This window comes from Pan paniscus, chromosome 10 (assembly GCF_029289425.2).
Source record: "Pan paniscus chromosome 10, NHGRI_mPanPan1-v2.0_pri, whole genome shotgun sequence".
NCBI classification, from domain to species: Eukaryota; Metazoa; Chordata; class Mammalia; order Primates; family Hominidae; genus Pan; species Pan paniscus.
This window is the reverse complement of record NC_073259.2, coordinates 97,129,054-97,156,512: the sequence shown is the minus strand read 5'-3', so window position 1 is coordinate 97,156,512 and position 27,459 is coordinate 97,129,054. Positions and strand designations below refer to the sequence as shown.

The 27,459-nt window shown below is 37.9% G+C and overlaps 1 long non-coding RNA gene across 1 annotated transcript in view; it reads left to right on the top strand.

Moving 5' to 3' along the window:
- Positions 1-27,459, top strand: part of LOC129393528 (uncharacterized) — a 299,465-nt gene that overhangs the window by 180,514 nt on the left and 91,492 nt on the right. Inside the window, exon 3 of the long non-coding RNA XR_010108853.1 lies at positions 6,665-6,802. This is a non-coding gene — a long non-coding RNA (uncharacterized LOC129393528). The remainder of the gene's footprint in view (positions 1-6,664; positions 6,803-27,459) is intronic.

Genomic DNA, 27,459 nt, shown 5'->3' with positions numbered 1-27,459 from the left:
CTTCAGTTACCTGGGCAATTTTTATAAATAACCAGTAGATACGGTTGTTTTGAAAGTCTTTCTTCTTATGTGTCAGTGCATACTTGATATTCTGCTTGATATTCTTAGGGCTTGGAGCCTCACTAGCAGGGGTCACTCAAAGGGGCCTCAGGGACCAGGCTACAGCATATGGAAAATGAATGATCAGGGCTTGATTCCTACCCTCCCTAACACCCATTACCTTAAATAGAACAGCTTCACTTAAAATATATTTTTTAATACTAGGATTTTGTATAACATTTAATTCAAGAAAAGAAAGAATAGATTAACTCATTGACTTTAAGCTTAAAAAGTATAGGGACTCTGAGTAATGAACAAGGATTTAGGGATTGCCTCCTATGTATGAATGGCAGGTGGCCAGCTCACTAAATATTCACAACAGCCACCAAACTACCCTGATCCAGCATCCACTGCCGTTGACACTATAGGAGTCATCTTTGATTCTAAACCTCTTTATTGCCTCATTTTCTACCCTATTAGAGACATAATTAACTCACAATGGAGCTGGAAAGATATGAAGGAGGTAGACCATGAGTGGTTTTGAAAGCCAGGTTAAAAAGGATAAACTTTGTCTTCAAAGCCATGAAATTTCATAGATACGGTTTCAGCAGGTCTGAGTTTTAGAAATTATTGTGATTGCTGGGTGGAAAATTAATTGGAGAGTGGCAAGACTGGAGATAGAGAGTTGATATATGATGTTACTGCCCTTTTATTTTCCATTTGCCATCTGAAAAAATGTATCTCTGTAATAGATGATAAGGGTAAGCAAAAGCCATGCCAACAGAACACTCATGAAATTAAAAAAGAAGGTCATCTATTTACTCATTCAGGTATTTAATTCATGTATTCATTCAATTTATTTAACAAATATTTGAGTGCCTACTATATGCCTGGCCTTGTTCTAGGTGCTGGGGACAAATGCCACTGCCCTTAGGGAGCTCACATTCTAGAATGGGGAAGACAGAAAACAAGTAATGTTTAGTCTATTAGATGGTGATAATGATAGAAGAAAAATAAAAGAGGGATGGGGCATGCAAAGGGTTGCAGTGGAAGTTGGGATTCTTAAGAAAGGTATGATGGCCATTGCAGGCCTAGGGAGGGGACATTTCAGTAAAGACCCAATGGAGTGAGACTCCAATGAACCCAGTGAAGTTTACTGTGTGGGGACGCAGAGACAAGCATTGTAGGCAATGGGAACAGCAGAACAAAAGACTTGGAGAAAGCATATAACTCCACTGGCTTTCAGTAAAGAAGTCTGAGCTGGAGTTATAAATTTGGGAAATTTCAGCAAACCGGTGATATTTAAAGCTATGCACTCAATTGAATCACTAAGGGAGAGCACACAGCTAGAGAAGAAAGAACTGCAAATGCACCTAAAGATCTGTACCATCCACATCTAACCCTCTTGATATTTCCTAGATGCCCTTTATCAGGCATTCCATACAATTATTTCTTCAGTTATCTCATCTTCCAATAGCTATTCTTCTTCCAATGCAATAGTTTTATTTTCTACTGATTTGAAATACAAATTAATAGTATTTTAGCTACATATGTGGTTTAACTAGAATTCACAGGTAACCTAGGAACCTAGTTGACATTTTCAACAATGTTTCTATGGGAACATATATTCTGAATTCCAAATAAGTGTCTTTCACATTACTTTGGGAACATTATCCAGTTTCAATTTGGAAACTGCTTGTAGTCCAATGCAGAAAAATATACATTTTTAACATCCTTCATATCTTTCTGTTTGCTCAAATAGCCTTCATATTCTTCATATAGATAATACAACTAAAATATTTGTTCCTTTGAATTTTAATATAATATGCTATTAATATTTTCATTATTATTAGGCATTTTTCTTTTTCATGTTGTGATCTTCCTCTTCCTTGGCCTTTGTCTGCCCTCACTCCCACCTTTATTGACATACATTAAGAACCATCTAACTTTGCTGATAGAATAAATTCTATTTAAGTGATGCCTACTAATTTTTATGTGTCATGGGAATCTACTCACTTCTTCCCATTACATGTCTCATTTGCCTCACATTATTACCAGAACAGACTTGATTGGTGCAGTACTTGAAGTGATGACTCTGTTTCCTCTTGTGACATGAAATCCAGATTGTTCATGACTGTAGGGGGTAGAAAAGAGGATGAGTAGCCATTGAGGTGACAGAAATTGAATGAAGCAGCAACAAATTCTCAGATTCTCATCCTTGGTTCAAATTTCTGGAACCCCTCAAAGACACCCCATCATTTGCTCTGACTGAGCCTTTTACATAAAGACTAAACTGTATTATTCACTGACTCTGGGTAAACAAATTTTCTTTTAACATCCTTCTTCATTGTACATTTCAGAGATGCCTTTTCTGTTTGCCACTGTGACGTTTTGCATGGAATGGCTAATCTACTCAAGAGGATCTCCCAGATTAGCTTCTTTCTGTTAGTCAGAATCATGCCTTATCCTCATGCTATTATGATTAATCTCTTTGAAAAACATGAAAAACATGGAGTTTCAGTATTTGTAAGGCACATCTTTAAGTCACATTCTTTTAGTTACGCCATTCACTGAGTTAATCTTTGGATAGGGTGAAATGTCATCAATATCATCAGAGGATTTCACAATCTCTTTCATTTGTTTCAGCCCAACAGTTTTCCTCCTGACTGGGGTAAATGATCACTTTGTCCTGCAGTCAAATTCTTTAGGTCTGCTGAACTGGAAAGCTTTGATTTCTGTTCGCACTTCTGGTTCACATTTTCTTTGCTTTCAGTCTTCCATTTTTTTCTCAAGTAATTGGAAAATATTGCATGCAGGTATTTTGGTGCAATAGAAAAAGACTATAACAGGACATCTGGAGATCTGGAATGTAGCTCCATGTATCAATGGACTGATATGTACTTTATGTTTCATTTTATGCAGGATTTGCGTTGTCTTCGCTACTTTCATTATTGTGTAGTTTACTTCATGTAGTGATACATTCTCATACTTGGAAGGCCCCTAAGTGGTACTTTATTGCAATTTCAACAATGATATCCCCTTTAACACATCTTTCATTCATGGTTGTACTTTTTTGATCGAACATCTTCAGGCATGTAAATTTCTACTCCAATAATTAATGGAAAACAATAATTGCTAATTACTAATTATTTTGAAAGGAAAAATCTTAACCCAATATATCTCCTCATAATGCACTTGGAAATTATTTGAGAAGCTAACTACCATTGTAACAAGATATTGTTTTCGTTGATCGAAGGTTCTCACAGGTGGTGGTAATTTGTGGAAGATTTGAGTGCCTTTATTCCCGAGAAAAAAAGTCACTTCTTGCCATTTGTGGAACTAGGACTTATCCACTTTTTTCTTTTGTTATTTGGCACATTTATAATTTTATGAATCTGTGACTTTGCATGCAGATAGGAGTGCTCTTCCAAAGGCAGAAGTTAACATGGGAGTAATAGAAAATGGCTGGTGAAGATTTTTAAAAAAGAGGAAAGAGAAAGGAAGTAGAAAAGGATGAAGAGATGAAAAGGAGAAAGGAAAAGAAATGGACAAAGTAATGGTTTGTACAGTAAAGGAACTCATAGGTTTCATGGGGTAGTGGTATGGAAATCACTAGTTATGAAATAATATTTCATCATTATTTATGAAGTTTCATTCATATATAAGAATTCATATTTAAGAATTACTTTTAGGAGTGAGTACACAGTGCTACGGAACACAGAAAAGTAATTAACATGGCCTCAGTGTAAAGATTTTACAGCAGAAGTAACACTGAAGCTGGGATTTGAAAGATAAAGGATTTTCACTGGTGGAACCAAGAGGTCAAGGGCTATCCAGGAATAAGCACCGTGTTCAAAGGCACAGATGCAGGAGAGAATGGAATATAGTGTGTTTGGAGAAGGGTGAGAAGGTGGAGTAATTAGAGTGCTGGGTGTAGTTAAAAAATAAAGCCTGACCTTTTATGCCCGCCTGAAAACTGGAATCCTCATCCCATAAGTAATGAGGAACCACTGGAACATTTTACATAAGACATTGTACATATTAGATCCATGTTTTAGAAAGATAATAATTGATAGTGTAGAAGATGAAATGGTAAGAGGAGAGGCCAAATGTCCACTTCATTGGACATGAAGTTATTTTTAGTTATTATTATTGTAATAATTTTCTTTTTGTATTTGGAAATGATTAAATTTCAGCTCTCAGGCATTTTCATAGGCCTTGGAAAAGTTCATAGGGCCAAGGCACAGTGCTTCTAGTGTTCAGTGAGTAAATGGCCCTGCACTCCATTGCTTTTCTTTTCACGCTGTTTGAAGTCCCAGAACATCACTTTTACTTGGGGACAAGAGTTCTTTTTTTCCCGACTCTGATGTACTGAAGGTAATCAGTCATGTGTTTTCCATACTCCCACTTTCCCTTTTCATTTTCTTAAATGGGTGTTATGGGCTAAATAGTGTCCCCTCAAAATTTAGAAGTTGAAGTCCTAACCTCCAATACCTCAAAATGTGACTGTATTTGGAGATAGCTTCTTTGAAGAGATAATTAAGGTAAAATGAAGTCATTAGGGTGAGCTCGCATTCCATATGACTGGTGTCCTTATAAGAAAAAATTTGGACATAGACACAGAGAAAGACCATGTGAAGAAAGAAAGAGAAGATGGTCATCTAAAAGCCAAGGCAAGAGACCTCAGAAGAAACTAACTCTGGTGACACCTTGATCTTGGACTCCCAGCCTCCAGAAATATGAAGAAATTAATTTCTGTTGTTTAAGCCATCCAATCTCTGGTATTCTGTTAAGAAACCCTTAGCCAAGGAAAATCAGAGAGCACTAGAGAAAAAGCTACAAAGCACTTATTAATTATTTTGGCACAAGCAGGGAGAATGAAGTGTGTATTGGTGAGAGCTGGCAGAGAATGTGCTGTCTTGAATGTGCTGACAAGATCCCCTTAGGCTGTGGATTGGGCTAGCAACTATGCGGGGGCCTGTAAGTGGGAATGAAGAGCGAGGTAAAATGAAGGAAAAGAGCCATTGGGTCCTCCTGGGGGAAATAAGAACACTGTGTGTGTGTGTGTGTGTGTGTGTGTGTATCTCTGTGTGAAGAATTATGCTGACCTTATGTTACTTTAAGTTAAGCACATTTTAACCCATTATTTTATTTGACTAGATCAGAAAGGCCAGGCTAAAAGTTTTAAATATGGTGAGGCTTTTATAATTAATAGAAACAAGTATTTCTGTCTTATTTAGAGTAGAATACAATTTTAACACTTGGGTGACAGACAAAACTGACCAGATGGAAGTATCTTTGGTTCACAGTGACTAACAGCTAGCTTTGTCCCCACTCTTATGATCAAATATACATACACATTCAGAACAAAATTTTCACCTTTCTATTGAGGGTATGCAAGAATAATTAAGAAAGAACAGATACATAATCTATTGCCTTTACCTAGTTCTAATTATCTCAAGATCTCCGGGCTCTTGATAAGTTGTAGAACTCATATCACACCTTAGTTTGGTTGCAAAGTGGCAATGCCCTCAACTCTCAGGTGGCTGATTGAGGTCACATGGTATGGATAAGGAGGTAAGATTGAGATTGTCATTGCACTCCAGCCTAGGCAACAAAAGCGAAACTCTGTCTCAAAAAAAAAAAATACATATATGGAAGCAAACTGTCTACAGATGGATGAATAAAATGTGGTATATATATGCAATGGAATACTATTCAACTTTCAAAAGAAGGAAATCCTGCCATTTATGACAATGTGGATGAACCTGGAGGACATTTGCTAAGTGAAATAAATCAGACACAGAAAGACAAAAAAAAAAAAAAAAAAAAAAAAGATTGTCATTAAGAAGAAAATACATAACCACAAACTCTTCAAGTATACTGTAACCTTGAATTTGATCTGGCAGGTTACTATCCATCTGTCTGTTGCTCTGGAAATGAACTGAGAAGCATGAATTCATTTCTCCAAACAAGTCAATGACAGCCAACCAAAAGTCAGAGCACTAATATTCCACACACACATGCACACACACACACAAATGTGATCTCTTGAGTATGTGGATTATTTCCAAACTGGGCAGGCACTTTGATCATAATATCATCGATTTGGGATAGGGAACAGATGGTAAGAATGGGCATAATTATTTTAAAATTTGAATGGCTAAAGAGTCTTCACTAACTAATCTTTAATATGGTGTCAAACAATTGTTTAATGGAAATTTGTAGATCCCTTACTTTTTCTGTCTCTGCTTTCATTTATGAGTATTGACTACTTATTGATTCCCTTTACCATGATGGTATACCATCACATACCAGTATATATATATATTACTCATATATATACTGGTGAGGGACATTGTTGTTTAAGGGTTTATATGACAGAATTCTGATCTTTCAAACACTGTCACTGTAATTTGAGAAGAAGGCATGTACACCCAAGAAAAGCATTCTACTCCCTTTTCCATTCCTCCTCTTTCTTCCTTCTTCCCCTCCAACGTGAGCTCCATCTTTTACTTTTGAAGATCTCAAATATTGTAAGGTGCATTTAACATATTCATCTGGTTCAACATTACTCATCTAGTTAACATAGATTGAACAGAAGGTGTGTTGTTTTTCTTTCTAGGCCATATCCAGTAACAGAGTCTACTGCATCATATTAACTGATAAACCCAGGATGACAAGAGAAACATGGGACTCACTCTTCATTTGCATTGACTCCAGCTAAGAGCTTCAGTTTTCATGCTTTGCTTCAGAATTACTGGTGAGCCCTGTGCTAATTTCCATCTCATCCTAGAAGTCAGTTATTTTATAAGCATGTAATTGCTTATAAAAATAGCTGGGAAGGAAGAACATTTTGGAAGAGGGAGGCATATGCCTGAAAGAAGAAGGGGATGGGAATACAGTCAGTTACTATTTTGGCCCAGAGATATGTGCAGGCAAACATGTAAGTATTGTATTTCCTTGATTGTCTTAATTATTGGAGAAAGACAACTATAGTACTTACTTTCTTACAAGAAATGTATGCTGGAGGCTGCCTGCCAATGATCTCTACTGGATACTAGAAGGCATACCTGTAATTACTTTAGAGCTCATTTCTGAGATTAGAAGCCATGATCAGGTTGGTTTTAGACCACTAGGGAACATTTATGAAAATTTCATAAGTTCATGAGTTCTTATCACACTGATTATCAACCTAAAATATACATTTTTATGTTGAATTCTATATTATATTTTATGTAGGGCAGAAATGGTTGACTATTAGCAACATCATATAGTTCAATCTAATATTATTCTCATTTTTAACAATGAAAACACACCAACACACTCGCTGTATTCCTATTACTTCCCTCAACACATCTACATCCAAGCCTTCTACTTCATGGCGTAAAGCAGTGGTTCTCAAACTTCAAGGGGCAGGGCTTATAACAAAGCAGATTGCTGGCCTTCAACCTCAGAGTTTCTGATTCAGTACATCTGGTGTGGGACAGAGATTTTGAATTTATTTTTTTTCCCTCTCAGTTACCTGGAGCCTGGAGAGATTTTGAATTTCTAATACATATCCAGGTGATGCTGCTACTGCAGCTAAACCAGTGACCACACCTTGGAAACCACTGCTATACAGGGATGATGTCTCCAAGGATGCAACTTACTTTTTAATTTTTCCTTTGAATACCAAAACAACATTGGAAATTTAGATTTTCTTAAAAAATATTTTGCAAACCTCATGCTGTTATTTTAACTTATCCTTCATTTATATTTTCTTGTGCATAATGCATAAAGTAGGAACTGTATCACCATAATTTTTAAAGACCTCAAAATCTTTCCATTTATGTGAATATAACATAATCCTAGAAAAACTATACAGTGTAAGTAATTATAAAAAACTAACATTTAATAAAGTGTTGGAATTGAGGGAGGGGTGAAAGAACTAATTAGGGGTGGTGGCTGGGTGGGATAATGCAGTGGAGAGTCACATGTCCAGTTTGAGGTTACACTAAACATTCTTCTTTCAACTCCTTCCCACTTCTCAGACACTATGAGCCAAATAGCACTGAGAAAGACCAGCCCAGAATGTCTATCTCCATTCTATGGAGAAGAAAACTTTCAGAGTTAAAAAAAAAAAATGGACTGACTGTAGCAGGTCTGTGTAAGAACTCAGTTAGGGGATCAGGACAAATCCCAGTCTGGTTTCAGAAGTGGGGAATAGGGCACTGGAGATGGGGCCACACACACTTTGGCCTAGCAGAGGAGAAACTCCTATCCTCAAATTTCCTCTCACTTTCACCCATGTTGCAAACAAAGACATTAGATGCAAATAGGAAATGTTATGTTTAAATTTTGACTGACCAATCAATTCTAAAACCTTGGTATGAGCAAACCTTCTAGTCATCAGGTACTCTGGCTATTAGCTACTAAACTCTTAGATAGTCAGAAACACTACTATTTTGCTTTGAAGCAGAAGCAGCATCTTTCTTGCCATGTGCTCCTCTGGACTCTCCCAGGGACTTGAATAGTCTGTTTTTCTTTCTTTGTTTCCATGTGTCCTTGTACTTATCTGTCTTCTCTTTCTTCCAGTATCTCTTCCATTTTCTTAGTTCATGCCTTTATCTCACCAACTTCCTTTTTCTGTGTAATTTGCTTTAATACACTGAGTTTCTTTCTCTATGTGTTTTCGTTTCAATGAATGTGAAATACTTCTTAATTTATCAGGACTTTACCTAATGATTTTAGTGGGCTTTACTTTAAATGGAAAGTGGTGGTACACTGGTTTTGCTTATCCTGAAGAATTCCCTGTAAATGCCAAAGAGATACTAATATTATCCAGCATTTATAAAATACAAAGCATCTGGAGAAATGTTTTTCATAGGCAATAACTTATTCTTTAAAAAGTGAAGTGATCACAATTATCCCTGTTCCTGGAAGAATAAATTTTACAATAACTTGGGAAGTAGCTCATTGCTCAGTGGAACTGAGCTATTGAACACACAGATTTGGATTGTATACCAGCCGTGTCTCATGCAATCTGGGCAACTAACCCCATTTCTATGAACACTGGCTTCCTCACCTGTCAAAGGGTGATAATACCATCTCACAAAGTTGTTATGAGGATAAAATAAAAAAGTGTACCTTGAATGTCTATTGTTATTATTTCACTCCAAACTACCAGGATAGCATTGGTTCATTCATTCATTCATTTAAGGATGTGTGCTAGGCACTGTAAACAGAACAGTGAACAAGACTGGTCTTTGACTTCATGGAACTTATAGTTTATCAGAAAAGATAGACTAAAATAAATAATCATACATATAATAAACTTTGATGAGGCCATCAAAGGGAAATACATCGTGCAACAAAGTGTAGTGAAGGAAAATTTCATTATGCCATGAAAATGTATAATGTGGGAACCTAATGTAGTCTGCATGTGTGGGTGAACATGTGTAACTTCTTCATTGGAATGACATTTAGCTGAGGCTTAAAAGATAAATGTGGGATTGACTAAATAGTAAATAAGGAAGAGAGAGTTCCAAACAGAAGGAACAGCATGTGCAAAAGCCTAGAAGAAACAGGAAAGAACTTGGCAGATTCAAGGAATTCATGAAAGATCCCTAAGTTCTGAAGGTTAGTAAGCCAGGGAATGAAAGACATGAGTTAAAGTTGCAGAAGTTGGTGGGAGCAGAACCACCCAGTGTCTTGCAAGCCACAGTAAAGATTTTGTTTTTCTCCACAAAGCATCTGGAAGGTTTTGAATGGACTTAAGCTGGGGGATGATTTTCTTTTTGAGTCTGCCGTGTTAGAGTAGATTAGAGAAAAGCAAGAATGAAAATGGGATTTTTGTTAGGAAGCTCTTAGAATTGTCCAGAGGAGAGATTTGGTGCCTTAGATTACAATGCTGAGAGGGAGTGGGAGTGGAGTTAAGATACTGTTAAGAGAATTGTTGGGTTTCATGAATTACTGAGTAGGTATAAGATGCAAAGATGGGATGATCAACTTGATTTCCAGGTTTTTATTTAGAGTACCTAGTAATGGTGCTTGCTGCTATTTACCCTTAGAAAAAACACACTTGAAGGGGAAGCTCATTTGTCCTGACTTGGATATGTTGAATTGAATATCCATTGAATATGAGGTCTGTCCTGTAAAATATCCAAGTAAAAATGTCTAGTGTGCAGTTCAATATAGAGATTTAAATTGGACGAAAGTATGAAAGATAATTTTTTTGGAGGACATTTGAAATCATAGGATGGAGTGAGATACGTAGGGGGAGAAGTACATAGCAAAATTAATTGACCAGACTGACAGTGTATCCAGTGCATAGTCAATGTGTTTGTTGGGGGACGGGGGAAGGAGGGAGAGGGAGGAGAGTGGAAATTGTGTAAGTGGGCAGGCTGGAGAAGTGAATGTGTCTTTGTTGATAGGAGTCATTTTGGCTTAAAAGCTGTAATTTCCAAGCTCACCAGAATCCTTTGGGTAGCTTATTTATGGTGGGGTATAAAACCTCAGCTTTGCTTTTTCACATTACTGTCTTTTCTGGAAGTAGAGATAACAAAGGACAAATGGTACATGGAATATCTTCCCCACCCACCTACCCATCCAACCAAGGCACTCTAATATGGTAGTTAACAGCATGGACCCTGGAATTAGTCTATCTGGGTCCAAATCCCAGCTCTGTCACTCACTGGCTATGTGTGCTTGAGAAGGTCACTTAACTTCTCCGTGCCTCCGTTTCCATATTTATAAAATGGGTGTAAGAGTAATTTCCATGTTATAGAATTTTGTGAGGATTACATGAGTTAATATTTATAGGTAAAGCACTTAAGATGAAGACTGGCATATACTATTTGCTATATATAGTATTAATATGTACAACGACCCAGACATAGGCCATATGGCTCTGTTCTCAAGGATTTTACAATCTAGTGGGGAGCTCAGACAAAAAGATACAAGAAGCGGGACAGGACAAGCCTGATGAAGGCACGCAGGAGGGGAAACAAATGTTTCAGGTAACATCTAATTTGTGATCTGAAGGATAGGGAATTGCACCATGGGTTTTTGGGGAAATATGTTCTGAATTCTATAAAATGTTTTGGCACACAATGCATTCATAATAATAAAAATATTTATATGGTGCTTTATAATTTTCAAAGTGATTATGCATACTTCAACTTATTTGATTCTTTTATCAGTCTGATGAAATCAATAATTTGGAGCATTTTCTCTGGGCCACATTTTGGGGAAGAGTCTCATAAAAATAAGACACATCCCATAATCTCAAAAAACTACAGTTTAGTGGTGTTTTTGGACCCAACGTCATATATGTGAAAAATGGAGGTTTGGAAGAATTAGAGGACTTGCCCAAAGTCACACAGCCAGTAGTATAAAAATGATATGAATGCAAATCTCTGGATTACAAGTGGTTTGTTGTTCTTTCATCTTATATATAGAGGTCCTATAACTAGATGAAAAGATCTACTAATGGACACAGATTATCTGAGTTATTTTCTTCAAAATAATATTTGAAAACTGCATGCTTTGGTTTTAGAAACTCCAATACAGCAAGATTACCCCTGTGAAGAATAAACAGGACCCTCTGAATGTGTTTTCTCTGGCTTTGCAATGCCGTATCATATCGTTCACATCCTGGTAGTGTAAAAAGAATTCTTTCTGACCCTTTTTATTTAGTGAGATTCCTTCAACTAGGATGCCAGAGCATTTCACAGGGACATAAAGGGAAAAGGTTGGGATATGTCAGCCCTGGGGGTACAGGTGAATGACGTCACTACTTTGGGCTTGTAGCCAATGAAAACTGCAAAGCCAAAAGCAAGCTAAGGTAGCAGGCAGTTGGGGCAGGCTGGGGTTAGTCACAAAGCTAGCTGAGCCCTGGAAGACAAGAAATCTACTGCCATTAGAGAAAGTTGGTTCAAGGACACCCAAAGTCAATGAGTTAGAGTGAAGATAAGGCCACAAGGAGTGGGAGAATAAAAGGTCGATGAGGGATCAGGCAGGCAGTACAGAGGACAGATCTATATCAAGGAAACTTGATCCCTGAATAGGCTTCCTGTTCCTGTTTCTGAGGTTTTCTTCAGCAAAAGTTTGGCAGGAGTCCGCTACAGCAGGGCAGCAGGGCAGCAGGGCTGGTCTAGACTGCACAGGTGTGAACCAGGAATGTGTTTATTTGGCTGAAGTGAGGGAGGCTAGGACAGGTTAGCCCAGCTCCCAGTGAGTCAATTGTAGAGAAACTTAAGATGTGGGAGCAAAGCTCGTTTAGCTACAGGAGGCCAGCTTCAGAAACATGGATATACTGATGAAGATTTGTACTTGGTCAAAACACCATGGTCTGCTTCAAAGGAAAAGCCTTTAAGAAGTATTTATTTTCCTAAAAGATTCATAGTAGAACTTGAGTAGTGAGTGGCTTTTAGCAGGAGGAGAGAGAAATTAAGCCAAACAAATACTCTTTGCAGTGGATCAGAAACATATATCCCACTGTCTTTGAAAAGAGAGTAGGTCTGAAAATAAAACTTCTAAAAGTTTTTGAAGACCCCCCAGAATTGGATCTCCAAACCACTCCCCAAACTGGAATCCAGTTTGAGATGTTGGAATAAAAGTAGATTTGAACTTTGTCACCCGGAATGATGAAGGATCTAAGGAAGGTGAGAATTCTCATGTGGCACTTGAAATGGCCAGCCGCTCTTCTGATCACTATATAGGTACTTATTTAATAGTTTCAGAAACATACTAGGTAAGTGCCCTTATTACCACTGTTTAACCACTGAGGCAGCTGAGATATACGGAGAGAAATGAAGTGACATGCTCAAGATCACACAGCCTGAAGTTCATAGAATCCCACAAAAGGTGGGTGAGGTAAAATATCATAGTCCCATCTATGCTTTTCTTTCTCTGCATTTATGTGGCCAAGAGCATTTTGGGAACCAGTAGTATTTTGGCACAACTTCAGATATGTGCTCCCGTGTCACTAAGAGACGATATTTTCTGACCTGCAGTGGGTTCAAAATATGGGTGTACTTCATGGCTAAAACAGTGATTACTGTGTTGAGCAGTGAAATGTGTAAAATCTTTTAGGTTTTAATGTCATAAACACAAATATATAAGTGTCAGATAAAAGAGTGTTTATTTTGCTCCATATTTTCTTCCCACAACATTATCAAGTTAGAGAAGAGTTGAGGAACAGGGGCTGGTTCAGATGTGGATAACTTAGCCAAACTTACTGGCTATGCAACATGGAAAGTTATTTTTCTTCTACGGACTTCTGTATCCTTTCTACCCAGTGAAGATAATAATACTCTCTACTTTACAATGTTGTTGGGGTTCTTAAATATGATAAATACAAAGTACCTCACACAGAGCCTGACACTTAGTAAGTGCTCAATAAATACTAGTTTTTGTTTTGTTTTATTTTGTTTTGAGCTGGAGTCTCACTCTGTCACAGGGGCTGGAGTGCAGTAGTGCAATCTTGGCTCACTGCAACCTCTGCCTCCTGGGTTCAAGCGATTCTCCTGCCTCAGCCTCCCGAGTAGCTGGGATTACAGGTGCCCGCCACTATGTCCAGCTAATTTTCTGTATTTTTAGTAGAGACAGGGTTTCACCATGTTGGCCAGGCTGGTCTCGAAGTCCTGACCTCGTGATTCGCCCGCCTCGGCCTCTCAAAGTGCTGGGATTACAGGTGTGAGCCACTGTGCCTGGCCTAATGAATACTAGTTTTTATGGTTGGTTTTATTACTCTGAAGATGAAACCAGAGGAAGTCAATGGGAAAGGATCTTTAAATTTACCTATATCTCTGGTTGTTTCCCCCTCCCCATTTTAGAATTGTACTAAGGGCAGCCAGTATTTAGACATGGTTAGGAAGGGAAAGGGCAGTGCAGCTTTCCTCTCCTGTTTTGCCTGTTTAAGCAAATAAACAGTTTCTTACCATGTTAATGGGACCACTGCTCTATGAGAGAAGAAGAGAATAACTGATGAATATAAGGGATAGGCAGCAAGATCAGATGCTGGGGGAAATCTGCCGAGGAGAAGAGTAGGGAAGCAGTGATAGTGAGGACTTGTTTTAGAAGCTTAGAGGGACTGGGCTGGTGTGGTGGATGGAATGTGGTATCAGATCATTTTATGGATGATAATACCTATATTATAATGAGATATTTTTGGAAACATATTCCCTGAACAGGTTTAATAGAGACTCATTCCATACTAAATTGTTATGAAAACTTATTTTAGTATATTTTCATGAATTCTTCACAGGTAATCTTGTGGGATACTGGTAGCTGGCATATTATCTTCAATCTTTTCCACCAGTATGGGTAATATCAGGAAAATACCAAAAGCACATTAAGATATTTATTAGAAAATACTATGTATTGAACCTTCATATAGGAAGTACAAAAAAGAAAAAAAAACTATGTAAAAACAAATAAACAAACAAACAAAAATTCCTTACCTATATATCAGTAATATCCCATTAGAAAATAGAATAGAAATTAGCCAGGTATGGTGGTGTATGCCTGTAGTCCTAGCTAGCTGGGAGGCTGAGGTGTGATCTCTCGAGCCCAGGAGTTTGAGGCTGCAGTGAACTATGATCATGCCTGTACTCCAGCCTGGGTGATGAAGTGAGACCTTCATCTCCAAAAATTAAAAAAAGAAAAAGGAATAGAAAAGAAAATTTAATAGGAGAAATTTTCAAAAATTCATTCAAAAATTTAAATAATGTAAAGAGGTTCCTTAAGACTTTTGTGGAGAAAACTATAAAACTTTATTGAAGGATATAAAAGACAGAAATAAATAGGAAGATTAACCATGTTCATGGATAGAAATGCTCAATATTTTAAAATGTCAATTTTACTGCAAATAATCTACAAATTCAATGCAATCCCAACTGCAATAAAAATATAAGTATGATTTTTAAGCCAAATTTAACAGAATAATTCTAAAAATTTTATGAAAGTAAATGTGCTAGAAGAGCAAGGCAATTTCGGAAAGGAATAAAAAAGCAGGGGCATTGTAATAGCACTTGCTAGAAAATAAAATAAAGATATTAATTAAAACAATGTGTTGGTGCAGGGATATATAAGTGAGTCAATGAAACAGAACAGAGATTAGAAATATATATTCTCTTACATAAAATTTGGTATATTATGACTCCGTTGTTCAGATAAGAGGTGAAAGGATTTATTATTCAATAAATTGGCCCTCTACTTGGAGAAAAAGTCAGACATATCTTATACTAGAAACTCCAAGTGTATTAAAAAGGTAAATACTAAAACTATATTATAAAAATATATGCATTCTTTAGTATAGGAAAGACCTTCATAAACGGGAAATAAAAGCAAAAGCCATAAGGGAAAATACTAAGTTTTACTGAATCACAGTTATAAACCCTTGTCACAATAAAGATCAGTATAAGTTAGAAAACACTTGGTAGATTGAAAGAAAATATTCACAAAACACACCAAATATTGAAGATTTGCATTAGAAATAGATGCTAGTAAGAAAAATAAATAATTAACAGAAAAAGAACAAAGTTATGAAAAGACAATTCATAGAAGTGGATATACGAATGGCCAATAAAGTCATGAAAAGATGTTTAACCTCACTAGTAAGCACAGAAAGCAAAACTAAGATAATATTCCACTTTAAACATCAATTTAAAAAATTAATTAAAAATTGGATGACATCTAATTTGTTAAATTAGATGTCTCATACACTATTGGCAGGACAGCCAATTAATACAGCTGATAAAGAGGTGATTTTTCTAGTAATGATTAAAGCTAAAAATACACATTCTCTGTGACACACAAACTTTATCCCCTGTTGTCTACTCTAGAGAAACATTTGCACATGTGCACAAGGAGGCATATATGATTGTTCGTTACTGTTCATTTGGAACAGTAAATTTCCATTGGAATGGAAATGTTGAAATGAACTGTGGTATTTTTATACTACGGAATTCTAAAGAGAACTTAAAAGGAATGAGTTAGTTATATTTGTAGCAACATGTTCAGCTCTCTAAGCCTGTATGTTAACTGAACAACAGGTTGCTGAATGATGTGTAGTGTTGGATGCCATCTATTAAAAACAAAAGAAAACACCTGGCATTGTCAGTAGTTTTAATTTTAGCATTCTTGATAGTAATGTTGTCTCATTATGGTTTAATTTGCATCTCTCTCTGATAACAAATGTTGATGAACCTGTTATATGCCGTTTGAACATCTTCTTTTTTGAAGAGCTGATCAGGTCATTTGCCCATTTTTAATTGAACTGTCTATATTGCTTTTGTAGAAGTTTTTGATTGGTCAGTTGATTTGTAGTTCTTTCTTCAGAAAGTTGTCAATTATATATTGTTATAAAATCTTCTCTCAGTCTATGACTTGACTTTTTATCTCTTAATGCAGGAAAGAATATGAATTAATTGTAACACTCATACATTGCTAATGGGATTGTAAATTGGCACAACATTTTAGAAAACTGTTTTGGCAGCATTCATAAAGCTAAACATATGTATAACCTATGATCCAACAGTTCTGCTCCTGGGTATATGAGTAAAATATAAGTGAGATCTTATATCCACTAAAAGACATGTACAAGAATGTTTGTAATGTTTTATTTATAAAAGCTCCAAAGTGGAATAAACTCAAATGTCCATCAATGTGAACAGAATAGATAATAATTATGGTGTATTCATGCCATGCAATATTACATAGTAATGAAAAGGAACAAACCACTGCTATACTGAAGTGTATGGATGATCTCACACAGAGTCACACAAGTGAAATATGGTAAGCCCAACAGAGTACATATTGTATTCTGTTTATATGAATTTCAAAAACAGACCAAACTAATACATGATGATGGAAGTCAGAATAGTACTTACTTTTGAGGAGCTACTGATCAGGCAGGGACAAAGGGACATTTTGAAGATCTGAAATATTTGGATCTTGTTAGTGGTTATATGAGCATATATACATGTGTATAAGTGTATGTAAAAATCCATCAATATGTACACTAAAGGTTTGTACAGTGTATTTTATATAATTTATATGTCATAAAAAAGCTTTTACATTTTTAGAAATACCCTATGAAATAGATACTACAATAATCCACATTATACATCTACATTCCTCATTTCCAGGAAACTGAAGCACAGAGATGTTGAGTAACTTCCCAAGGTCACTCAGCTAGTATTGGAGCTGGGATTCAAACCTAGGCAGTCTAACTGCAGGGGCAGTGTAGTGTATTAATCATCTATTGCCACAACAATTCTGCATCAACAACCACACAACCTCAGTGGCTTACAACAAGAAGCATTTGGTTAGCTCAAAATTTGACAGGACTCAGATGATCTGGGTGGGCTCACTAACATGTTTGGGAGTTGTTTGGCTGTTGGCTGATTTCTGACAGCCTCAGTGGGACTACCAGGGTGACTTGGTACTATTTCTATTTAGCCCACACATGGTATCAGGCCATGATAGAGGAGTAAGAGCAGGTAAGCTCAACTGTGAAAGTGCTTTACAAGTCTATATGTGTCATATCATTGGCCAATGCAAGTCACATGGCGGAGTGCAGTCAAAATAGGCAGGAACTGTAGAGTTACATGGCAAGGTCACAGACCTAGGGAGGAGTAAAGAACTGGGGGCTATTACTACAATCAATTTACCACAGGCAAAAATAAATCCCAAGCTAGGAATTTGGTAGACCTGGGTCCAGTGTCGGCTAACACTTACAATCTGTGATCTTTGTGAAAATCACTTAACTTTTTGATTTGTGATTTATCTGTAAAATGAGGGTTGTAACAATAATAATACCAAAAACATGAGGTAATTGTTGAAGACAGGTTGGGATAACGTATATAAAATATAATCATGCATTGCTTAACAATGGAGATACATTTGGCTGTTTTGTTGCAAGGAAATGGCACTTTGGGAGGCTGAGGTGGGAGGATCACCTGAGGTCAGGAGTTCGAGACTAGCCTGGCCAACATGGCAAAACCCTGTCTCTACTAAAAATACAAAAATTAGCCAGGCATGGTGGTGGATGCCTCTAATCCTAGCTACATGGGAGGCTGAGGCAGGAGAATTGCTTGAACCTGGAAGGTAGAGATTGCAGTGAGCTGAGATCACGCCACTGCACTCCAGCCTGGGTGACCCAGTGAGACTCTGTCTCAAAAAAAGAAAAAGAAATTGAGGCTCTGATGTAACACACATAATAGTGCAGCCCAGGTAACAGAAGACTGAATGTAACCAATAGCCAAATGTATCCCCATTGTTCAGCAATACATGACTGCATTTTATATACATTTTGGAAGTATAGATTGTACTTCAAAAAACCTAAATGGTAGAGCCACCTAGACTACATGGTATAGCCTATTGCTCCTAGGCTACAAACCTGCATGGCATGCTACTGCACTGAATACTGAGGCAATTGTAACACAATGGTGAGTATTTGTGTAACTAAACATATCTAAACATAGAAAAAGTACAGTAAAAATACAGTATTATAGTCTTAGGGGACCACTGTTGTATATGCCGTCCATCACTGATGCAATCATTGTTAAAAAGTCCATGACTGTAGCTCCCTATGCCTGACCCAGAGTGGATGCTCAGTAAATGCTAGTTATTGTTGTAACGGCAATGTCCCAAGTGGACACAGCTTGAACATCCCCAAATGTCTGGGCTAGAGTCATAGCATGGTGGGTCATTTGGTGTGTGTCTCTTCTGTTGTTCAGATCTACTCTGGGCTTTGATGTGACACACCGAAGAGTGCAACCCAAGTAACTAAAGGCTATCACTTTTTTTTTTTTTGAGACAGGGTCTCACTTTGTCACCCAGGCTGGAGTGCAGTGGTGCGATCTTGGCTCACTGCAGCCTCGACTTTCTGGGCTCAAGCAATCCTCCTACCTCAGACCCCCAGGCGCATGCCATTACGCCTGGCTAATTTTCTGTATTTTCGGTAGAGATGGGGTTTCACCATGTTGCCCAGGCTGGTTTTGAACTCCCGAGCCAAGCGATCCATCTGCCTCAGCCTCCCAAAGTGCTGGGATTACACGTGTGAGCCAGCACGCCCGACTGAGGCTGCCACTTTTAAATTTCGTAGCATACACAAGTGATGGAGGGCTCCTAGGCGAGGCCCCTCCCCACAGCCTCAAAGAGACTTCTTATGAGGCCTAGTCTCCTAACATTCTGGAAACCTACAGAGGCTTTTCCTCTGAATTTTGGATAAAGACAACCTGACCTCCCTTCCGTGGGCCAGAGAATGAAGGCATCAATTCAGGAAATCTCTGTTGTCTGCACACATGCCCTGCTCCTCACCACTTTGACCCTGAAGCAAAGGAAGTTACTGAAAGGATTTTTGAACCATCTAAAAATATCTATGCCATTTTACAACCAGTCTATTTTATTGTTCATATTCTAATTTTTAAATAATCCATAATCACAAACAGCAGTGATAAGGGATTTCTTAGTCCCAAAATTTGCATCTGACCTTAGGCAAAATTAATCTGTGGTAAAAGGCTGAGAATAGTGGTTACCTTTGGGGTCAGGGGATGTTCACTTGAAAAGGACCTGAGGAAGCCTTCTGGGTTTAGAAAGTTTCAAAGTATTGATTGTCCAAGTGGAAATATATAGGTAAAAAATACACCGAGCTGAATTCTCAAGAGTTTGTATACTTTATTATTTGTAAAATATACTTCAATTGTAAAACAAAACCCCCAACCCCAAAAGTGATAATAAAATTGTATATAGTCATGAGATAATACAAGTAATAAAAATTATAGAGACCTGGAGTAGTAAATATCAACTCTTAACAGTTACCTATGGAGGGGATAGAGAGAGAGACAGATAAGGGGATAGGGCTTAATTGGTGGTTAGAGGGGACCTTACTTTTCCTCTTTTGGGTTATTTTTTTTTTTTTAATCCAAAGGAAAGAATACTGTGTAACATATGTCAAACAGGCAGCTTCTGAACTGCATACAGGCACTGAGGATTTCTGGGTCCTTTCTACTATTAGATGCTAGTCACCTTACCAACAACCACTGACACAAGATTTTGTAATTGTAAACACATTAACTCCTCAGAGTTACATATTTCCTAGGTATTTTCTCCTAACTGTACTCAGCATGCTACCTTTGTCTGGGTCTTCATACAGATATAGTTTCCGAGATTCAGACACATCTGCATTAAAGCCCACCCCATAATTTGTCATAAGCAGCTCTCATTCAGCCTTGGAGATAGGTAGGGGAAAAAACCATTCTCATGCTTCCATTTATACAATAGTTTTTCAGCGTGAAAGAACTGATTGAATGTAAACATCTCTCATTTGTTTTCTAAAAGTTAAAATTCAAGGAAAATTATTTTAAAGAAATTAAACCAGGATAGTAAATTTCATGAAAGCCTACTTCTTATTAAAGTAACTTAAATACCAAGTGGACTGTATTGGTCCAGGTTTTGAAGCAGAACTAATAGGATCTATGTATGTATGTATGTATGTATGTATGTATGTATGTATCTATCTATCTATCTATCTATCTGTCTATCATCTATCTATCTATCTATCTAATCTATCAATCATCAGTCGATCAATCGGTCAATTTATTATGAGAATTGTCTCATGCAATTGTGGAGGCCGAGAAGTTCCATGATCTGCTGTCTGCAAGCTGAAGAACGAGGAGAACTAGTGGTGTTAATTCAGTTCAAGTCTGAAGGGCCACAAGGAGCTCCAATGTCTAAGGGCAGGAGAAAATGGACATCCCATCTCAAACGGAGAATGAATTCCCCCTTTCTCTATTTTTTTTGTTCGATTTGGACCCTTAACAGATTAGGGAAGCTTAGCCACATTGATGAGGGCGAACTACTGTATCAGTCTGCGGATGCAAATGCTAATCCCTTCCAGAAACATTTTTAGAGGTACATTCAGAAATTCTAAGAAATAATGTTTTACCAGCTATCTGGGCATCCTTTAGCCTGACCATATTGACACATAAAATTAACTATCACAAGGACATAAAAATAATAGAATATATATTTACAGTTTTTGCATTTAGGAAATTTAATTATGGTTTATATGGAGGGTTGGTGAGGTATAATAAAAAAAATTTGGTCTTTGTTTCTAGTTCCTGGCACAGAGCTCCTAAAACCCTTGAAATTTCCTGAATGATAACAGTGTCTTTTGTTTTTCATAATGAGACCCTTTTACACACATTTGCATTTATGCTAATGATAGGACTTACAGTGGAGTCCCTAGATAGCCTCAAGATAGGCTGGTCACCAGAAAGACCAAGCAATCAGAGGTCTGGAATTTTCAGCCCTATCCCCTCACCTCCAGGAAGGGGGAGGGCTTGGAGATTAAGTTCTACAAAAACTCTTGAGCGATGAAATTTGATGAGTTTCTGGGTTGGTGAATGCATCCACAATCCTACAGGGTGGCATATCCTAACTGCACAGGGACAGAGGCTGCCATGCTTGGAACCCTACTGGACTACTTCCTATGTACCTCTTCGTCTGGCTATCCATCTCTATCTTTTATAATATCCTTTATAATAACCTGGCAAACAAAAGTAAAATATTTCCCTGAGTTCTAATAGCTATTCTTGCAAATTATTAAACCTGAAGGGGAGTGGTCATAGGATTCCCCAATATAGACAGTGGGTCAGAAGTATGGGAGGCCCAGACTTGTGATTGGCATCTGAAGTGGGGGAAATCTTGTGGGACTGAGCCCATGAACTTGTGAGATCTGACATTAACTACAGGTAGATAATGTTAAAATTGAATTAAATTATAGGACAACCAGTGGGTGTTCCCTAGAGAATTGAATAGTTTTGGAAAAGTCCTTGCACATTTAGTGTAAGGAGTGCTGTGTATGTAGAGAATCAATGTTTTCAACAGAGTTGGTTATAAGTTCTATAAAGCATCTTGAGTTTTGAACTGGGGAGTTGGGTTTAGGATCAATTTTAGAGTACCTTTTGTGGTTTTTTTTTCATGGTCTGGAATTTCAATAAAAGGGATTTTAAAACATGTATTTTAAATCTTCTGGAGCAGTCCTGGAATTCAGTGTCCCCCCTATCAGACAAGACATTGATCAGACAACGTATCCTGAGTTTGGGGTCAGAAAATCTTATCATAATAGGCATCAGTAAGAACTAAATTGGTAGGCCAGGCATGGTGGCTCATGCCTGTAATCCCAGCACTTTGGAAGGCTGAAATGGGCGGATTACAAGGTTAGGAGTTCAAGACCAGCCTGGTCAAGATGCTGAAACCCTGTCTCTACTAAAAACACAAAAATTAGCCAGGTGTGGTGGCATGTGCCTGTAATCCCAGCTACTTGGGAGGCTGAGGCAGGAGAATCGCTTGAACTCAAGCGGCAGAGGTTACAGTGAGCCAAGATCGCGCCACTGCACTCCAGCCTGTGCGACAAAGCAAGGCCCTGTCTCAAAAAAAAATACAAAAAAAACCCAAAAACCAAAAAACTAAATTGGCTAGATTTTTCCAAATTGCCTCATCTCCATGCATAAGAAAATGTGCATCAGTGCCCAGAAACTCTTGATCTATGAGCAGTTATGCTATTGTAAATACATTGGCCTGTACACACACTGCGAAGTCCACGGATCACGTGGGTCAGATGCACCAGCCTGTGATCTGAGGGCTGCTGAGGCAGAATGACAGACCTCTGATTTGTATGTGGCCTCCCATGTTTTCTCTTCTTCCTTCATATGTTTTGCCTCTTTTCTTTATCTTTTCCATCTTGTTTCCTTTGAAAAATCATGTTGCTTTATGCCAATACCTGTTGGCTAAAAAGTTGGTAGATCCTGATCCTTATCCATGCCAGTTTCACTGGACCCAGAGACCTGTTAGAAGGTTGTCCTGCCTGTGTATGATCCTGTTCTGATCCTTTTAGAGGAAACCTCATGGGAAATATTTGTATTTTGCCACTGCTACCCAGTGAGTTCAGCTTCTCCTTACTCTGGACCTTAAAAACTTTAAGAAACTCCATTCACTTATTATTCAAATATTTAATGACAATTGGGGCTGAAGATATAAAAACAATATAGTTCTCGGCTTCATGGAAATTGCATTTTAGTTGTGCACGCAGCCAAGTAAGCAAGCAATTCTGCTGCATAGCAATCAGTGTAGCAGTGTCCTAAGCCATCCGTCCTGGCTCAACTTCATCTAGCACATAACTGCCAAATTAATAAAACACTAGTGTTCTGTTAATGAGATGTACAATCCCAGAATCCCATGTTGCTTGGAAATTTCTTATAGAATGGATGTCAAAGTTTTACATCTATTCTAAATGATTAGAACTCTATTGTTAGACTGGAGGTCAGTGGGGAGTTTGTATACATCTTCTGCAAACTATAAAGAAATGACCCAGAGTAAGCAAGAGGATAAAAATGATGCATTGTTAATATAAAGTGAATACTGTGTGTCTGCTTCTTTTTTCAGGGAGAAATTGCTAATAAAATATAAAAGATATACAAAGCCTCTGGCAATCAGGGGAACTGCAATTCCCAACAGTGTTCAAGTTAAATCTACTTCTGTCTAAATTTTATTATGGCTGTTCTCAATGATTTCTTCTGAAGTTTTGACTAAATGCAGTATTCCTTTCTGCTCCCTGTTTCATGCTTTCCCCCTCCATGCACTGAGTTGTTAGGAGCTTATCTCTTTGAGCCAAACATTCTTCAAGGTTTATGAAAGAATCACTGGTCATCCCTATACATTCTCTTTTAACTTAAGCACTAATGCAGCCTTTACCAATCTTGTTTTTCGTATTCCTCAGGAATGAGCTAGAGAATACTTTTTTCTTGTATATAGTATGCACGTGGTGATGAAGATAGGATTAGAAGGTGTTAATGATATTGCAAAATTTTTGTTATGATGCAGAGATAACTGCTTTGTGTTTACTTCTTTTGGTTTTCTGGGGACCACATTTGGATGTAAAGGTCAAGATGTTTGTGTCTGTTTGTTGGGGGAACACATATGTTGAGAGAAATGTGTGTGAGTGTGTGTGTGTGTGTATGTGTGTGTTGTGTGTATGCTGGGTGGAGCCAGGGGATTGGAAAGAGTTTTTAAAAAGAAAATAGAAAAAGTCCTTCAGAATAGTGGCATTTTACTCCAAAATCATTTTTTTCATACCAAATAATGGGCAGAGGTACAGGCCCTTGCAATTATGATAAAGGGGCCTATCCAAGGATACTTGTTCTTAGGGAGGGCCCAGAAAGATATAGTGGTCTGTGTGAGGCTTATTTTGACTGTGAAGCTAGGCTGATAAGTATGTACCCAGCCAACGACTCTACAAATATAGTGGGGTTGGTCATTAAGATTAGAAAGAGTTATGCCAATGATATAGCTCAGGCTATGGCCAAGAAGTCCTTAGGTGGTGAAGAATCCCTCAGTTGGCATCCCTAGCTTATTTAAATCAGGTACAATACTCAGGAAAAACACAAGTTTTATATTGATTTTTCTAATTTTCTATTAGATTGGTGCAAAAGAAATTGCAGTTTTTGCCATTCAAAACTAATTAAATAGAGTTGAATTTATTTCTAACTAAATTCTTCATTTAGCAAGCGGTGGCAACCTAAGCTTAGTAAATTCAAGGTAATTTCAGTAAATATGTTATTTTATTCTTCCTGTTTTCTTCTTGATTTTGCATTTACATTTGGGGGGCAAAAATAATATCAAAGCATCAGGGAAAGATTACTATGCCCCCTGCTATGGTTTGAATATTCATGTCCCCTCCAAAATTTATATTGAAACTTAATCCCCATTGCAACAGTATTAAGAGATGGGGCCTTTGGGATGTGATTAGGTTATGAGGGCTCTGCCCTCAAGGATGGGATTAGTGTCCTTAGGTAAAACAGATTGAGGGAGTGAGCTCAGCCCCTTTTTGCCTTTCTGTCCCTTCTACCACATGAGAAAGCAGTGTTTGTGTTTGTCCCTCTGGGGGATGCAGCAGCAAGGCATCATCTTGGAAGCAGACAGCAACCCTCACCGGATACCAAACCAGCTGGCACTTTGATCTTGGACTCCTCAGCCTCCAGTACCATGAGAAATAAATTCCTATTGTTTACAAATTACCCATTTTGTGATATTTTGTTACGGCAGTGCAAATGGACACTCAGATATCCCCTTATTCCAATGGCAAGGTTTCTTGGAGCTCATTGCAACCCAATGTCACGTGTGTGTGTTGCTCTTGGCTGCTTGCCGTGTTGCTGGGGTGTACGCATCATGTTGCACCCCATGTTGCTGGGGTGATGCTAGGGTGTGCCTCTGTGAACCTGCCATAGGCCCATCTGCTTATACATATATTACAGCCATGACACTCCACTGTTGTCTTCCTATGCTGGGGTAGACCCTCCCATACCCCAAAGTTCACCTGGGAAACAAGGCATGTGCTATTTTTGTTCTCCGACTCCCAAACTGACCTTTGGGTTTTATTTTGTCCTCTCAGTGTCCTGACCTAGACTGGGGGAAAGGGCCAGATACATCGGGTTTTCTCAGAAATACTGACCAGACTAAGAACTTCTTAGTTTTTCTTCAATTCTATTTTTCTTTCATTGATTTTTTTCCCTCTTATGCTATTGTGTCTGCTGTGAGTGTCAAAAAAATTTTCGAAATTCAAAAGTCAAGAATTGGCTGCTTTGTTCTGTTGAGTCATTATCTAGGCAAAAGCTCAGAATGCCTCAATTGCTGCCTGATATGCAATAACAGAAATTGCTGGAAAAGAACAACACATCCAGGAATATACTAAATGTCACCATAGTACAGAGATGTGTGTGTGTGTATGTGTGTGCATGTGTGAGGACATACACACTTAAAATCTCGGTAAATGATCTCAGGGCAACTCTCAATAAATTGCTCCCTCTTTGTGTTTCCCAAAAGCCCAAGTTAAAGAGCCAATTCATTGATTAAAAATTAGTCATAGTTGAATTTGTGGAATTAATTGGTCCTCATCTTGCTGCTTAGTATACAGTACTGCCAAAATGCCAGAGTCAGAATTTAAAACAGATCTTAGAGGTCTCTTTGACTGCAGATATGGCATGATCTGCTTGATAGCAGATCCACATTATGGAGAATAACAACCCCTCCACATCATTCTCAGCTGGCCTCAGAAGGACTGACTGCCTTTGATGAACTGATCTCGTGTACTTAGAAGTGAGACTGGCAATGCAGAGTAGATAAGGAAGCCCATCCTAGTGTAATTTGTTTAGAATGGCTTTATTATGTTTTCTGAATATAGAGTAATACTTTCTTAATGCAAAAGTAATCAGAAAATGCAGATAAATGTCTGGATTAAAAAAGAGTACTGGAGGCCGGGCGTGGTGGCTCATGCCTGTAATCCCAGAACTTTGGGTGGCGAGGTGGGCGGATCATGAGGTCAGGAGATCGAGACCATCCTGGCTAACACAATGAAACCCTGTCTCTACTAAAAATGCAAAAATTAGCCAGGCGTGATGGCGCATGCCTGTAATCCCAGCTACTCAGGAGGCTGAGGCAGGAGAATCACTTGAACCTGGGAGGCGGAGGTTGCAGTGAGCCGAGATCGTGCCATTGCACTACAGCTTGGGCAACAAGAGCAAAACTCCATCTCAAAAAAAAAAAAAAAAAAAGGAAAAAGGTACTGGTAGGGGCAGGCGTAATGGCTCACACCTATAATATCAGCACTCTGGGAGTCCATGGTAGGAAGATAGCTTGAGGTCAGAAGTTCAAGACCAGCTTCGGTAACACAGGGAGACCCCCATCTCTACAAAAAGAAGTGGCCAGGTGTGGAGGTATGCATTTGTCGTCCTAGTTACTCAGAAGGCTGATGCAGGAGGATCCCTGGAGCCTAGGAGTTCAAGGTTAGAGTGAGCTATGATCATATCACTGCACTCTAGCCTGGGCAACGGAGCAAGATCCCATCTCAAAAAAAAAAAAGAGTATTAGGTATAATCACACCATACAGATATAACTCTGTTAATATTTTGTTGTAGACTTTTTCCTATGCCTAAGCAGGATGTGAAGATATATAATATATGATATATATATAACATATTATATATAATATATGATATATATATAACATATTATATATAATATATGATATATATATAACATATTATATATAATATATATTTCAGTCATATTGTACATATGATCTGTAATCTCCATTTCCCTTTAAGCTATATATTGGGAACATCTTTCCATGTTAATGTGTGTGGATCTATATCATGTTTTATATAATTACTTAACCAATCTCTTATTGATGCACATTTAGGTTGTTTTCAGTTTTCATTCTGAAAACACTCCTGTTACAAAAACCCTCAAACATTCTAAAACTGGAATCATCAGGTCAAAGGGAATGGATATTTAATATCACCAAACTTCTCCAGAAAACTGTAGTTTGTATCAATTCAGACTTCAGCCAACAATCTGTTCCAATACCAT